The 16,995-nt window shown below is 48.6% G+C and overlaps 1 protein-coding gene across 2 annotated transcripts in view; it reads left to right on the plus strand.

The window, feature by feature from the left end:
- Positions 1-16,995, plus strand: part of LOC140908411 (cGMP-dependent protein kinase 1-like) — a 56,495-nt gene that overhangs the window by 18,572 nt on the left and 20,928 nt on the right. The window lies entirely within an intron of this gene.

Genomic DNA, 16,995 nt, shown 5'->3' on the forward strand with positions numbered 1-16,995 from the left:
TGCCAGCTTATTTTTAAGCACACCATTTCGCCTTTCAACTGCCCCTGCACTCTGTGGATGTTAAGGGCAGTGCAACAGGTGGGTGACACGTAATACCTGGTTTAGATGTTGAACAATTTTTCCAGTAAAATGTGTTCCCCGGTCACTAGACAAAGTGGCAGGAATTCCCTTGGTAGGGATAATGTGGTTTAACAGACATTTTGCAACCGACAATGAATCAGCTTTGCGACAGGGAAAGGCTTCAATCCAACCCGAAAACAGACATATTATAACTAAAATGAATTTATATTTCTGACACTTTGGCATTTGTACAAAATCAAGTTGCCAGTGTAGGAAAGGTGCTTGAGGCAAACCCCAGAACCCTTGTGTTACTTTTACAGATTTGCATACATTGTGGCTTTGACAAGTAACACAAGCGGCACAGTGGCGGGTTGCAAAGGAGCTGAAATGGGGAGCCCACCACCCCGCCTTACTCATAGCAGAGACCATCCCCTCCTTGCCGACATGCGAAACACCATATAGCAGGGCGGCTAGAGACGGGTAGAATGAGGGGGGGCTACAAAGGTACCGGTGGGCGATCGCCAAAGGGAATCAGAATGCAAAGAGCAACCCAAAGCACTCCAGGAGTCTTTCTCTGTTTCTGGGACAGAATCCTGGAGCTGAGCGAGATGAGACAGGGATGGTGGCGTTACAGAGACAGAGAGGGGACCAAGAAACGCTTCTGGTGAAGGTTTTATAGTGGCGGCATGTTTTGCAGCAGCATCAGCAAGTGCATTACCTTTTGACACCTCGGTGTCTGCCGCTGAGTGGCCAGTACACTTAACAATTGCCAAGGCAGACGGTAGTAAAACTGCCTACAGGAGGGCGGCAATGTAGGGGCCATTCTTGATAGGGGTACCAGTAGAGGTAAGAAAACCTCGAGCCTGCCAGAGGGTGCCAAAGTCATGCACAACCCCAAAGGCATACCGAGAATCAGTAAAAATAGTGGCAGAGAGCCCCTTGGCTAGAAAGCAGGCACGGGTTAGAGCAATCAGTTCAGCCACCCGGGCAGAGGTCACAGAGGGTAAGGGCACAGCTTCTATGGTCTCCGAGAGAGAGACCACAGCGTACCCTGCAAGAAGGTGGCCTTGGTCATTTCTATAACAGGACCCATCAGTGAATAATACCAGGTCAGAGTTAGGGAGAGGTACATCTGAAAGGTCGGGGCGCGGGACAGTGATAGCGGAGACAGTTGCAGGGCAGTCATGGGGTTCACCATCACTAGGTAAAGGAAGGAGGGTAGCAGGGTTTAACCGGGAGCAGCGCTTAATAGTGATATGTGAGGCTGAAAGCAGCAGAAGTTCATACCTAGTGAGGCGAGCAGAGGAGAGGTGAGCCGTGTTGTGTTGCAGAAGGAGAGTTTCCACAGAATGGGAACCATGAGAGTGAGAGGAGAGCGGAGGACAAGGGACTCAGACATCTCGACCAGGCGTGCTGCAGCAGCTACAGCGCGTAGGCAAGGGGGTAAACCCTGGGCTACAGGGTCCAAGGTTGCAGAAAAATAAGCCACCGGGCGATTTCTGTCACCGTGCTCCTGAGGAAGAACCCCAAGGGCACAAGCAGATTGTTCGTGACAGAAAAGGGTAAAAGGCTTGTCATAGTTAGGTAACCCTAAGGCAGGGGCAGAGGCTAAATTCTGCTTAAGGGAGATGAAAGCAGCATTTGCTTCAAGTGGCCATAGCATGGGGTTAGGTACAGAGGATCGAGTGAGTTCTTGGAGTGGTTTAGCCAGAGAAGCATATTGTGGAATCCATTGCCTATAGAACCCTGTCATGCCTAAGAATTTTCTCACCTGGCGTGGAGAGCAAGGCTGGGGAAAGCTAAGGATGGCTTGTACCCGGGCTGGAGATTGTGTACGGGAGCCCTGGGAGAGAAGGAAGCCTAGGTATGTGACTGAGGTTTGGCAGAGCTGCAATTTTGTGCGAGAAGCCTTATGACCCTTGTTCACTAAAGCTGTGAGAAGTGTTAGTGAATCAGTTTCTGAGGCAGACAGAGAGGGGGAGCACAGGAGTAAGTCGTCCACATATTGGATCAGTGTGGATCCTGATGGGAAAACCAGATCAGCGAGATCCCTGGCTAGGGCTTGAGAAAAATAGGATGGACTCTCTGTATACCCCTGGGGAAGGGTAGTCCATGTATATTGCTGACCCTTGTAGGAGAAGGCAAAGAGATACTGGGATTCAGAGTGAACTGGGACAGAGAAGAAAGCGGAGCACAAATCTACAACAGTAAAGTGGGTTGCATTTGGAGGAATAGACGCTAGTATTGTAGCAGGGTTAGGAACCACTGGAAAAGAAGGTATGACAATACAGTTAATAGCTCGAAGGTCTTGAACAAATCGCCACGATTTGCCATCAGCCTTTTGAACTGGGAGGATAGGGGTGTTACAGGGGCTGGAACAAGGGACAATAATTCCTTGTTCTTTTAATGCAGATATAACTGGAGCAATCCCAGCCTCTGCCTCAGGATTCAAAGGATACTGAGACAGGCGAGGCAGAGGTTTGGAATTGTCTACAGTAATCTGAACTGGGTCAGTATTTAATCGGCCCACTTCAGATGGGTGAGATGGCTGTAGGGAGGAAGGAACCTGAGAGATTAGGTGCTCTAGGGACGGAGTTAAGGGACAGCAAGGGACCGGAGTGGAGAGGGAAGTTTCAGACAGCAGGGAGGCTACAGAATCACATAAGGAAGACTGAGGGATTTGCAGATAGACACCATCTGGGGAGCAGTAAATAGAACAGCCAAGTTTGCATAGCAAGTCCCGTCCCAGAAAGTTTGCAGGGGTGGAATCAGAGAGGAGGAATGCATGCTCCTCAGAGAGGGAACCAACCTGAACAGACAAAGGTTTTGAGAGGGGAAAAGAGGTAGGGATCCCTGTAATGCCAACAGCAGACACAGATTTTCCAGATCGGGGAACCTCAGGCAAGTCAGTGGTGCGGATTGTAGAAAGAGAAGCTCCAGTATCAACAAGGAAAGGGAGAGAGGGATCATTTACAGTCAGGACACATTCTCCAGTAGGGGACAGAGGTAATAAGGGAGCTAAAACTTTGTGAGGTTCCCCAGCATCCTGTCATTGTTGGGGTGAAAAATAGGGTTGGGGATCAGCTGGAGGAACCAGCGGGGGGTTCACTTGATTTCCCATACAATTATTAGGTCATCTTGGACACTCTTTTTTTCAGTGTCCAGGCTGTTTACAGTAGTTACAAACCCCAGTTAATCCAGCCCCCCGCCCCCTTCCGCAATCCCGTCCCTGTCCCCGGTGTGGTCTGCTTAGTCCTGAATAATGCTGTATCTGCAGAGCCATTAACTTTTGGGAGGACTGTTCCTCCTTTCCTTTTAAAGTGCGGTGGCAATGCTCTGCTACTGCCAGCAATTTGTCCATGGTTTCAGTCTCCCATCCCACACTTATTCGTTTTAACATGCTGCCTGTGGCAGGGAGAAGACCATCAACAAATGCATGTGCCAAGGCCCCCTGCCCATTTACATCGGGCTCTTGTATTCCTGAATGTTGTAGGAAAATATCAGTTAGCCGGGACCTATAGTCGCCTGGGCTTTCTCCTTGCCCTTGCTTACAGCAACGTATTGCTGTCCAGTTTGTTTTAGGAGACCACACTTTGGGAATGGCTTGATGCAGGCGCTTCCAAAGAGCCATACACTGGTCTCTGTATGCCGAATCTGGGCCAGTACTTTTTATGGTTGAGTGGCGTGCCTCAGCTGGCCAGTCTGCGGCAGCCAACCATTTTTCATAATAACTGGCAGGAGCTAACAATTTACACAGTTGGAGGAGATCTGTCTCAGAGGGTTCATAGGTTTCACAGATTAACAGAAACTCCTCAGCAAATTTGACAGAGTTTTCCTGTGGTTTGGGAAAACTTTTAACTATAGATAAAAGTTCTGTACGAGTCCAGGGCTTATAATCCCATATGGACTCACTTTCTCCCATCTTAAGGACTCGTAAGGGTGCCACAACAGTTTGATCAGAGTCTCTCATTAACCTCCCATCAGGTTCTCTTTTCCAAGAAGAGATGTCAAGAGAATCTTTGCAGTCTGCTTTGGATTTCTTCTTCATAATATTTTGCAGAGCTGCGAGGCCAAATGCGAGGCCAATGAGGGTATCTTCTTCACTTTCATTATCTGTAGTCACTGAAGATTTTTCCTTTTCTGATTTCTTATTTGCGCAGGAGTATGGTGGGGGTCGGGTTTGATCCGGATCATTGCACAGGACTGGGCAAAGGGGAGCGCTCGGACTAGTGGTAGGAGAGACTGCATCCAATTGAACTGTTAGTTTTTTGATAGAATTTTTAAGAGAGATGAGTTTTGACTCAGTCCATCTACGATTTGCCTCTTCCCACCACTGCATGAAGCAGTCTACTTCTCCTCTCTCCAATTTGGTTTTTGGGAGGACGAGTTTGCTTTTTAAAGCGTCCACTCGATCCTTGTCCCAAGAACCTAACAGTGGCCACTGTAATTTGGGACACTGTTAGGTTCTCTAGAGCTAATTTGGACCATTTTTCAAGAAACCTACAAGAGTCCGGACCCCTCCTAAAATACATAAAATAAGCTGGAGTTCCCTTAGGGAACTGTTCTACTTTAGACTTCTGATTACCCATCCAGGAGGACTTCACACAGCACTCACACAAGAAGGAAATTCAGGCTCAGCAGAGCGGTACCTGGTGCGACACACAGAAAGGAGCTCACAGGCTACTGCCTCAACTGCCCTTGCTTTCACACCAGGGGTTATACCCAAGGCATGGTGCGGCTGCAGCTGTGCAGATTCCACTTATTCAGACCGTGGGGACGGGGACCCAGCCAGTCTCCGGACAGAGATGGCTCCCAGATTCACACACACCATGGGGAAGACGGATAGACACAAAGACAAGACAGTCCTCAAACCGGTTAAAGCACAAAAATAATAATTACCTGAGACGTCTGATTCCAGAAGCTGGATCCAAAGACCCCTACCCGAACAGAGTGGGAACCAACAAGTTCAATGGCGTAGACTGCGCTGCTGCTGTGTACCTTTCTGTCTTGTGGAGGATCGCTTGGACTAAGCGTCCAGGCGCCGGCTGCCACGATCGTCCTGCAAGGCAGTCAGGGATCACACAGCCTCAGTGAAGCCGCTTGCCATCTCGGTAGAACCTCCAAATTGTCAAAGTTTGACTCAGACTCACAATTTATCAGACCACTCTGTTTTATTAGCAAAGCTGCTCTGCTAATACATTTAGAAGTGAGCCCCCCGAGTGGGGCTTGTGTCTCTTAATTTATACAGTTTTTTGGAGAACAAGTTACAGAGAAGTTACAGACAAAAGAAGAAAAAGATTTTAGTCACCACCCTTCGAGATCCCTGAGACCAGTCACGTATCTTCAATTACCTGCCACCCTTAACAATCTCCTTTAACAGCTTCCAGTTAACTTAACTAATTGCCCTTCACATCTTCCATTTTGATGCCTGCTTCTTAGATGTGCTGGGTCTATCTTAATTGCTTCTCCATTCAAAAGCTAACTGTCCCTACATGTGCTCCCTCAGATACTTTGTAACATGTTTTGGCATGCCCTCTCATATACAATGTATCCAGCATGTCCCCTTATACAACGTTATACTTATACAATGTTATACTTCCACACCAAGAAGACTGACAGCATAGTGGGCTGCATTAGTAGGAGCATTGCCTTCAGATCGAGGGAAGTAATCATTCCCCTCCATTTGGCACTGGTGAAGCCCCATCTGGAGTACTGTGTCCAGTTTTGGGCCCCACACTACAAGAAGGATGTGGACAAATTGGAAAATGTCCAGCGGAGGGCAACAAAAATGATCAGGGGTCTGGGGCACATGACTTATGAGGAGAGGCTGAAGAAACTGGGCTTGTTTAGTCTGCAAAAGAGAAGAGTGAGGGGGGATTTGATAGCAGCCTTCAACTACCTGAAAGGGGGTTCCAAAGAGGATGGAGCTCGGCTGTTCTCAGTGGTGGCAGATGACAGAACAAGAACTAATGGTCTCAAGTTGCAGTGGGGGTGGTCTGGGTTGGATATTAGGAAAAACTTTTTCACTAGGAGGGTGGTGAAGCACTGGAATGGGTCACCTAGGGAGGTGGTGGAATCTCCAGCCTTAAAGGTTTTTAAGGCCCGGCTTGACAAAACCCTGGCTGGGATGATTTAGTTGGGGTTGGTCCTGCTTTGAGCAGGGGGTTGGACTAGATGACTGTAACAATGCTGGTTCTGGTAGGACCCAACTGAGAGTGCCAGTTCAGGACAAATTGGTTAAAGCAGGGCAGTTACAGCTCAAGGCTGGGGTTTTTCCACCTCTAAGGCAAACCAAACCAGCCAAACAGAGCAGACTTTTGTCTCACCCCACTGGCTAACCACAAGTCACACAAACAATTCCCTTAGACTCTCCAGTTTCCCAGTATCACCACCAGTGTCACTCGTTAAGGGGATAAATGGTTATGGAAACCAATACCCCAGTAAAAGGAAAAAGGTTCTCTCGATCTCAAGCCCCAGACCCAGGTCAATATACAAATCAGATCTTACCCACAGATCACGCTGTTGCCAATCCTTTAGAATCTAAAATCTAAAGGTTTATTCATAAAAGGAAAAGATAGAGATAGAGCTAGAATTGGATAAATGGAATCAATGACATACAGTGACGGCAAAGTTCTTGGCTCAGGCTTGCAGCAGTGATGGAATAAATTGCAGGTTCAAATCAAGTCTCTGGAGAACATCCCCAGCTGGGAGGGGTCATTCAGTTCTTTGTTCAATGTTTCAGTGTAGCCAAGTCCCTCCAGAGGTAGGAAGCAGGACTGAAGACCAGATGGACGAGCTGCAGCAGCTTTTTACAGTCTCTTGCCGTGTGGTCTTTCTTTCTGTGTCCCAAGGACAAGCTGCCCATCCCATGGCCTGGAAACACCTCAGAGTTCTGTCCCTAGGCAGGTCCCTGCGTACCTGGCTGAGTCCCAAGGCGCGTCAGCCTTCTCTGAATGGGTCCACTGTGTAGCTGATGGTCCTTAATGGGCCATCCAGCAGGCTAGGCAGAGCTGACGCCAACTTGTCTGGGGTGTCCTCCAGAAGAATAGCATAAGTTTGAACTACAGACAGTATAGAGCCAGTATTCATAACTTCCACTATAAAAATGATACACACATATAGACAGCATAATCCTAACCAGCAAATCATAACCTTGTCTGAGTCACCTTATTTGACCCACTTTATACAAGATTTGGTGCCACTACAGGACCTTGTTTGCAACCATGTGCTATACTTTCCCAGTTCAAGTCAATAACGTCACAACTGGTCATCCCAAAAGATAAATCTGCAAAAGCAAAGTCTCCCAAAGGATAAATGTACTCAGTTTAGCACTTTCTTCAGCTAAAAGAATTTGCCAGAATTCGCTTGAGGTATCCAGCTTGGAGAATACCGTAACTTCTTTCACTCTGGGGAGGAAGCCATCCAGTGGTGGGAAGATTGATTTTTCTCTCTCAACTGCCTCATTAAGTGATCCACACAGATTCATATTTTTCCATTTTTCTTTATAACTGGAACCACTGGGGCACAACACACTGCTAGCTCAGCGATTTTTTGATTATGTCATGTGTTGCATTCTCTTTAACTCAGTGTCCATTTTACAAGTAATGGGATAGGAATCCTCTGAGGTGTATGTATGCTTTGCGGTTCAGCATTATCCCTTAAGCTTATTTGTGCTGGATCTCCTTGCAAAAGTCCAGTATCACCAAGTATTCCATCAAGTTTTTCCACCTGTCTCACTAGGCCCATCATGGCTGCCCCGCTGCAGCTGAGAAGGCTGATGGTTTTTGATCCTTTGATCACATGCACTCTGAATGAAAGGTTTGGTCTTTGTAAGTGGTTTATGTGGTCAACTGGCTCATGCAGTTCAGAATCCCTCCAGGGCTAGTCAGAGCTGTGTCAGGTGACTTCAGCTCCGGGAGGGGGTGGAGGTGATTGTAAGTCCCTTCTGAGATGACTGTGATGTCAGCTCCTGAGTCAGTTTTAAAATCAGTAGCCTTGCCATGAATATTCAGTTTCACGCTCCAGACAGGCCCTGTGTCATTGCAAATGATAGATCCCAGAAACAGTGGCTCTTGATTGTCTGTAATAGGAGTCAACTCCCTGACTGAATTGGTGCAGCAAACAGCTGCAAAATATCCACATTTCATGTATTTATTACACTGTGCGCCTCTGGCTGGATCTGCATCATCTCTTGGGTCATAACTTTTTTCATACCTTGCGTATGTCGGCTTGAATTTGTCCCTCTTGGCCTGGGAGTTCTCTCTTCTTGACTCAGGGCTATTAAAGTAATGCCTTTTAGAACTCATGTGTAATCTATTAACAGCTTCTAGGCTAGTGTCTTGTTTTTCAAGTTTGGCAAGTTGCTCTTTTTGGTTTTGCTGTCTCAATAGCTCAGAGTGCTTTGCTATTCGGGGTGCTGAAGGAATTAGCTGAAGAATTTTTTGGATTCTTTGACCATGGGATGGTGCTCCAAGAAGGAGGAGTGCTAGGCAGAGACGGGCTCCACCTAACGAAGAGAGGGAAGAGCATCTTCACAAGCAGGCCTAGTGAGGAGGGCTTTAAACTAGGTTCACCGGGGGAAGGAGACCAAAGGTAAGTGGGGACGTGGGATACCGGGAGGAAGCACAAGCAGGAGAGCATGAGAGGGGAGGGCTCCTGCCTCATACTGAGAAAGAGGGACGATCAGCGAGTTATCTCAAGTGCCTATACACAAATGCGCGAAGCCTGGGAAACAAGCAGGGAGAACTGGAAGTCCTGGCAAAGTCAAGGAATTATGATGCGATTGGAATAACAGAGACTTGGTGGGATAACTCACATGACTGGAGTACTGTCATGGATGGATATAAACTGTTCAGGAAGGACAGGCAGGGCAGAAAAGGTGGGGGAGTTGCATTATATGTAAGAGAGCAGTATGACTGCTCAGAGCTCCAGTATGAAACTGCAGAAAAACCTGAGAGTCTCTAGCAACAAGAGTGATGTAGTGGTGGGAGTCTGCTATAGACCACCGAACCAAGGGGATGAGGTGGATGAGGCTTTCTTCCGGCAACTAATGGAAGTTACTAGATCGCAGGCCCTGGTTCTCTTGGGAGACTTCAATCACCCTGATATCTACTGGGAGAGCAATACAGACAATCCAGGAAGTTTTTTGGAAAGTGTAGGGGACAATTTCCTGGTGCAAGTGCTGGAGGAACCAACTAAGGGTGGAGCTCTTCTTGACCTGCTGCTCCCATACTGGGAAGAATTAGCAGGGGAAGCAAAAGTGGATGGGAACCTGGGAGGCAGTGACCATGAGATGGTCGAGTTCAGGATCCTGACACAGGGAAGAAAGGAGAGCAGCAGAATACGGACCCTGGACTTCAGAAAAGCAGACTTTGACTCCCTCAGGGAACTGATGGGCAGGATCCCCTGGGAGAATAACATGAGGGGGAAAGGAGTCCAGGAGAGCTGGCTGTATTTTAAAGAATGCTGATGTGTTTTTTTTGTTTGTCTCTCTCCTCCGGTTGTTGTTTTTTAATAAAAGAATTGTGTTGGTTTGAAAGCAAACTGAGCACTGCAAAGCAATAGGCAATTTTCTTAAACCTTCATAGTGCATCATCTGCATCAATCACAATCACCTCCTAGCATTACAAGCACTGCACTCCCGAGCATAGCAACAAATATCAGTGGCTATCAGCTTCAAATTGCTGCCTCAAGGCATCCCTGTTCCTTATGACCCCTGCTGCACCCCTCTAATAGCCCTGGTCTCTGGCTGTGCAAATTCAGCCTCCAGGTGCTGAGTCTCAGTGGTCCAGCCCTGAGTGAAGCTTTCACCCTTCTCTTCACAAATATTATGGTGCTTACAGCACGTGGCTATAAGCATAGGGATATTGTCATCAGCCAGGTCCAGCCTCGCATATAGGCAGCGCCAGCGGGCTTTTAAACTGCCAAAAGCACACTCAACAGTCATTCTGCACGTGCTCAGCCTGTTGCTGAACCGCTCCTTGCTGCTGTCAAAGTGCCCCATGTATGGCTTCATAAGTCACGACATTAAGGGGTAGGCGGGGTCTCCCAGGATCACAGTGGGCATTTCGACTTCCCCTACGGTGATCTTCTGGTCCAGGAAGAAAATCCCTGCTTGCAGCTTCCTGGACAGGCCAGTGTTCCGAAAGATGCATCATGCATCTTTCCGGACCAGCCTGCATTAATGTCTATGAAACACCCATGGTGATCCACAAGCGCCTGGAGAAGCATTGAAAAATACCCCTTCTGATTAATGTACTCTGTGGCTAGGTGGTCTGGTGCCAGAATTGGAATACACATCCCATCTATCGCCCCTCCACAGTTAGGAAAGCCCATTTGTGCAAAGCCATCCACAGAGTCACGCACGTTGCCCAGAGTCACAGTCTTTCGGAGCAGGATGCGATTAATGGCCCTGCACACTTTTGTCAACACACATCCAACGGTCGACTTTCCCACTCCGAACTGGTTAGTGACCGATCGGCAGCAGTCTGGAGTAGCCAGCTTCCACAGTGCAATTGCCACATGCTTCTCCAACGGCAGGGCAGCTCTCATTCTCATGCCTTTGCACCACAGGGCTGGGGCGAGCTCATCACGCAGTCCCATGAATGTGGCTTTCCTCATGTGAAGGTTCTGCAGCCACTGCTCGTCAATCCCAGACGTGCATCACGATGTGATCCCAAGCAGTGCTTGTTTCCTGAGCCCGAAAGCGCCGTTCCACTGTGCAATCTCCTGTCATAGCTACTACGTGTGGCGAGATCAATGTCGCACTCCTCTTGCCTTTGTAGTTTAAGGAATAACTCCACTGCCACTCGTGACGTGTTGGTCAGAGCGAGCAGCATCCTGGTCAGCAGTGCGGGATCCATTCCTGCAGCCCGAAAGAGGCAGAGTGCGCAGTACACAAACCATTGGAAGATGGCTCCAAATGCGATGGAAGCTCAGGGATTTCTGGCGTGCAAAACAATGCATCAGGTGGCATTGGGACAGGACCCAGGATGTCCCGCGACCCCCCTCCGCCTTCCCACAACTCTTAGCAGCAGAAGAGGAAGAGATGCTCTGTGGGATAGCTTCCCAGAGTGCACTGCTCTGAATACCTCTGCAAGTGCCGCACGTGTGAACACACAGGCAGCTGACAGTGTGAACACACAACAGCGGTTTCCCTTCAGCGCTCTCTGAGTGGTGCTGTAACTGCCGGCGAGGTCACTCTGCCAGTGTAGACATACCCTTTGCTCCTCAGGTGTTTCCAGGAGTCTTCTTGGGTGGGGAGTGAAGAACACCAGATGATGTCACTCCCTGCCTTATATAGTTTTTGCATATGGTGGGAACCCTTTGTTACAAAGCTTGGTTCTGAGACCAGTCTGTGGAAAAACACTGACATCCCGAGATGGAGTTCAGAGACATGTGGTCTCATCACGTGTCCTTGTCAAGTCATAGTAGCCATTACTCACAGGCTGTTTGGAGCATTCACAGGAAGGCTCCCCAGGAGGGAGATAAGCTTCTCCTAAGGCCTATTGTTTTTTCCTCATGGCCCAGTTGTCACAGAGTCCCCAGGCGATGCTCTGGAACTACTCCCTATGAAGTCAGTCAGGACTCTGGGGGAGCCTCCTCTCTATGAGCAGACTGTCTCCAGGGCAAGAAGCTTCCACAGCTTCGACCTTCCTGGGTCTGACCTCGGAGCACTCAGCATACGCTGCCCCTCCGTGTGCTTCCCACAGCGAGTCTGCCCGGGCGGGGCTCCTGGTGAAGCCAGAGGCCCTGCCCCCCGACTCTGCCGTCAGACGTGACTGTCAGCCAGCTGGGAAAACAGAAGGTTTATTAGTCGACAGGAACACAGCGTAGGGCAGAAGTTGTTAGCACAGAAATCAGTGACTTTCAGCCAAGTCCATCTTGGGAAGTCCCGGGCCAGGCGGCCTGGACTTCCCCTCTTCCAGTCCTCTCAAGCAGACTGCCTGCTTCCAGTGACCTGACCTCAGACCCCACATTGCTCCTCCTCCTTGTCTTTGTCTCGCTTCCTGGGCAAAGAGTCACCTGGTTGTCACCTGGTGGCATCCGCCTCCTGGGTCTCAGGTTACGAAGGGCACTGGTCATAGCATATGTGCAGGTAGCTGGAGCAGCCTCACCTGCCCCAGAGGTCTCAGCCAAAGTCACACGCCCCTATTCCCACCACCGAGGTACTGGTGCAGCACACAAGGAAACTGAGGCACATACAGTATTCATGCAAAACAGTAAAACTCATATAGGCTCAACAGTAAGACTCACATACAATATAACAAGGGAAAATCCCCATGTCGTCACACCCTTCCCCACCTGCTGTCTAGACTGAAAGCATCTTGTCTAGTGGGTGTTACCCAGGTGTAACTACATTTGAAGTACAGACACACAGTCAATATTCGTAACTTCAGATACAACAACGATACATGCTTAGAAACAGGATAATCATACTCAGCAAATCATAACTTTTCCAATGACACCTCACATGACTTATCTTGCATAAAATACTTCATAATTCTGTCATAATCCTATCCTAATAATATCAGTGTGAAGAATATGGGGCGCAGTGTCACAACTTCCTCATGGTAAGAACAGTACGATAGTGGAATAGACACCTAGGGAGGTGGAGGTTGTGGAAGCTCCTTCCCTGGAGGTTTCAAAAGGAGGCTGGAGCCGTCTGTCTGGGATGGTTTAAACACATCAAATCCTGTGTCTTGGCTGGGGGTCAGATAAGATGACCCTTGTGATCCCTTCTAACCCTTTGGTTCTATCTGACTATCTGTATGTACTGTGACAAAGTTCCTGCTCTCCCTTGGTGGGTCTTGCGCTTATTGGCGGATTTGCTCGCCTTGGAGCTTCACGGCAGCCCTCAGCGTGGCCGTTTTTCTGAACCCACAGTCCAGGTCGACTCCTCCTGTGTTTGACCAGGAGTTGGGAGGTTTGGGGGGATCCCGGGCCCGCCCTCTACTCCGGCTCCCAGCCCAGGGCCCTGTGGAATGCAGCTGTCTAGAGTGCCTCCTGGAACAGCTGTGTGACAGCTACAGCTCCCTGGGCTACTTCCCCATGGCCTCTTCCCAACACCTTCCTTATCCTCACCACAGGACCTTCCTCCTGGTGTCTGATAATGCTTGTACTCCTCAGTCCTCCAACAGCCCGCCTTCTCACTCTCAGCTCCTAGTGCCTCTTGCTCCCAGCTCCTCATACGCACATCACAAACTGAAATGAGCTCCTTTTTAAACCCAGGTGTCCTGATTAGCCTGCCTTAATTGATTCTAGCGGCTTCTTGATTGGCTGCAGGTGTTCTAATCAGCCTGTTTTAATTGTCTCCAGAAGGTTCCTGATTTTTCTGGAACCTTCCCTGTTACCTTACCCAGGGAAAAGGGACCTTCTTAGCCTGGAGCTAATACATCTGCCTTCTATTACTCTCCTATAGCCATCTGGCCCGACACTGTCACAGTACCTAAGGTTAAATCGCTCTTCAGTTGCAGCTGTTGGGAAAGGTTTTCTTCTATTAACAATAACCAGCCTGTCTCTGATATTTTCGTGTTTTGCATTTCCAAAGTCATAGTTTTCAGCCAGTGTCTGCAGAGGTCTTATAAACTAGTTAGCGTTTCCCATTGGTTCTTGAACAATATTGTCAGACATATTGATGAACATAATTTGTTGAGGAAGAGTTAACATGGTTTTAGTAAAGGGAAATCACGCCTCACCGTTCTACTAGAATTCTTTGAAGGGGGTCAACAAGCATGTGGACCAAGGGGATCCAGTGGATATAGTGTACTGAGACTTTCAGAAAGCCTTTGATAAGGTCCCTCACCAAAGGCTCTTACACAAAGTAAACTGCCATGGGTTAAGAGGGAAGGTCTTCTTGTGGATTGGTAACTGGTTAAAAGATAGGAAACAAAGGGGAGGAATAAATGGTCAGTTTTCAGACTGGAGAGAGGTAAATAGTGGGGTCCTCTAGGGGTCTGGACTGGGCCCAGTTCTATTTAACATATTCATAAATGATCTGGAAAAAGGGGTAAACAGTGAGGTGGCAAAATTTGCATATGATACAAAACTACTCAAGATCGTTAAGTCCCAGGCAGACTGCGAAGAGCTACAAAGGGATCTCACAAAACTGGGTGACTGGGCAACAAAATGGCAGATGAAATTTGGTGTTGATAAATGTAAAGTAATGCACACTGAAAAACATAATCCCAACTCTATGTATAAAATGATGGGGTCTAAATTAGCTGTTACCATTCAAGATGCATGCATCTGATGAAGTGGGCTTTAGTCCATGAAAGCTTATGTTCAAATAAATTTGTTAGTCTCTGAGATGCCACAAGTCCTCCTGTTCTTTTTGCTGATAGACTAACACAGCTACCACTCTGAAACTTGTCACTCAAGAAAGAGATCTTGGAGTCACTGTGGATAGTTCTCTGAAAACATCCACTCAATGTGCAGCGGCAGCCTAAAAAGCAAACAGAATGTTTGGAATCATCAAGAAAGGGATAGATAATAAGACAGAAAATGTCATAATGCCACTGTATAAATCCATGGGATGCCCACATCTTGAATACTGCGTGCAGATGTGGTCGTCCCATCTCAAAAAAGATACATTGGCACTGGAAAAGGTTCAGAAAATGGCAACAAAAATTATTAAGTGAAGGGTTAATGTCTAGCTATTCCACCTGGAAGCAGGCGGGGCACACCCTGACTGTTTCCTAGGAGCAATGCACACATTGCTCTATCCAAGGACAAGGGCTAGATATAAACCCTAAGAACTTGATTGTTTGGACAGCAACTGTGGGAGGTTTCTTTAGCCTGGGCTCAAGGCCTGAGAACCAGGATTGTAGTAGATAGAGGATGGTAACTAAGCATATGAATCAACGTCATACATTCCTTTGTGTAGCAGTGTGTAATGCTTAGGGGGAGAAATATAATAAAAGGAGAAGGTGGAAGGCAGGGGGTGCAAAACAGCCCATCTCCGCTGACCAGCCTGTTTGCTTGCATAAAGCTGTGTTCTGTCTCATCACTAAACCGCAACAATTAAGTGTCTGGAACAGCTTCCATATGAGGAGAGATTAATAAGACTGGGACTTTTCAGCTTGGAAAAGGGACAGTTAAGGGGAAATATGATTGAGATCTATAAAATTATGACTGGTGTAGAGAAAGTAGATAAGGCAGTGTTTTTACTTCTTCTCATAGCACAAGAACTAGGATCCACCAAATGAAATTAATAGGCAGCAGGTTTAAAACAAACAAAAGGAAGTATTTCTTCACACAACGCACAGTCAACCTGTGGAACTCCTTTCCAGAAGATGTTGTGAAGGCCAAGACTATAACAGGTTCAAAAAAGAAACTAGATAAATTCATGGAGGATAGGTCCATCAATGACTGCTAGCCAGGATGGGCAGGGATGGCGTCCCTAGCCTCTGTTTGCCAGAAGCTGGGAATGAGCGACAGGGGATGGATCACTGGGCGATTCCCTGTTCTGTGCATTCCCTCTGGGGCACCTGGCACTGGCTACAGTCGGTAGACAGGATACTGGGCTAGATGGACTTTTGGTCTGCCCCAGTGTGGTCGTTCTTATGTTCTCTGGTGAAAACCTGTTGTTTCATAAATCACATTTCTCTGAGGTAGAAAATAGGCAGCGAGCGTAGCCAGAACCCCTTCATAGTTCGTCCCTTTGTGACTGTCTTCAGTGAAGTCGAAGGACTGAATGATCTGCCCTGCTTGCTTGCTTCCCCATAGCATTCATTAAGGAGGATACCTGTATATCTCCACTTTCTTTGTGGAATTTGTTTGCAATTCAAAATCTTTCAAAATGCTGCCTCCTCTGTCCTTTGGGAAGGTTCTTCGTGTTCCCCATAAGATCCTTTAACGCTCTGCTGGGTCTGGCTGAGGCTAGTTTTAAATAAGGTATTTTACACACGGTGCTACCTAGTGGCTGAGCACTATGTCGAGAAATTGCACAGTCAGTTACTTCACCACACTTTGGTTCATTATGAAATATCCTTGAGAGACCACGTTACCAAAGGCAGTCACGTTTATTACTATAGTGCAGGGAAAAGGTTGGACGTGATACTGGTCCTCGAGAAGGTGTCTCGTGCAGCAGTATCACGTACACCTTACGTAGAAGGGGGGTTCCCTGGTTACACATTTCGGCTGGAGTTATTTATACGATTGTCCAATTACACATCTCGCTACACGTCACTAAAATCCAACCCTCGGCACGTCCCAGTTCCCTGGCCTGTTGTTCTGGTCCTTCTTTATCTTTGTTTTGGATGCTAGTGTTACAGAGCCACAGAATCGGTGCTACAACCCCAGCTTTGGAACAGTCTCTGGGACAGTGGTCCCCAAATTTTTCAGGATTGTGTCCCCGCTTACCCCTGTCAGTGCCCCCACCCTGCGCCAGGAGTGGGGCCGCAGCTCCAACGGGGGGAGAGGGGGTGCAGACAGTGGTAAGGGGGCCGAGGCTGGGGCTACAGCTGAGGGCAGGGCTGGGACTGGGAGCAGAGCCCTGGCTGGGGACCAAGGCCAGGGCGGGGCCAGGAGCGGAGCTGGGTGCTCCCTTCCCATCCCCTGTGGGGGTTGGCCCAGGCCCCAGCCAGGCCTCCCCATGGCCCTCTGTGCCCCCCTAGGGGAGCATGCCCCACAGTTTGGGGACCTCTGCTTTGGGAGGGGCCCTTCAGTGGGCCACACCCTCCGGGGTCTCACTTCCCCCAGGATGAGCCAAGCTGTCTCATCTCCTCCTGAGACTGGGCCCCTGGGCCTGCAGACCCCTGCCCCACCCTGGGAGCCCTGGGCAGCGAGTCTGGGACAGACCCTGGGGGAGACGTGTCCTCTCCTCAGGGATCAGTGCCCCTCACCCAGTGTCTGCAGGGCCACTCGCCCAGCGCTGGGAAACCAGGCGGGTTTATTGGTCTCCTGGCACACGGCCCAGGCAGCCCCCCGGGCGGC

This window comes from Lepidochelys kempii, chromosome 3 (assembly GCF_965140265.1).
Source record: "Lepidochelys kempii isolate rLepKem1 chromosome 3, rLepKem1.hap2, whole genome shotgun sequence".
Classification (NCBI taxonomy): domain Eukaryota; kingdom Metazoa; phylum Chordata; order Testudines; family Cheloniidae; genus Lepidochelys; species Lepidochelys kempii.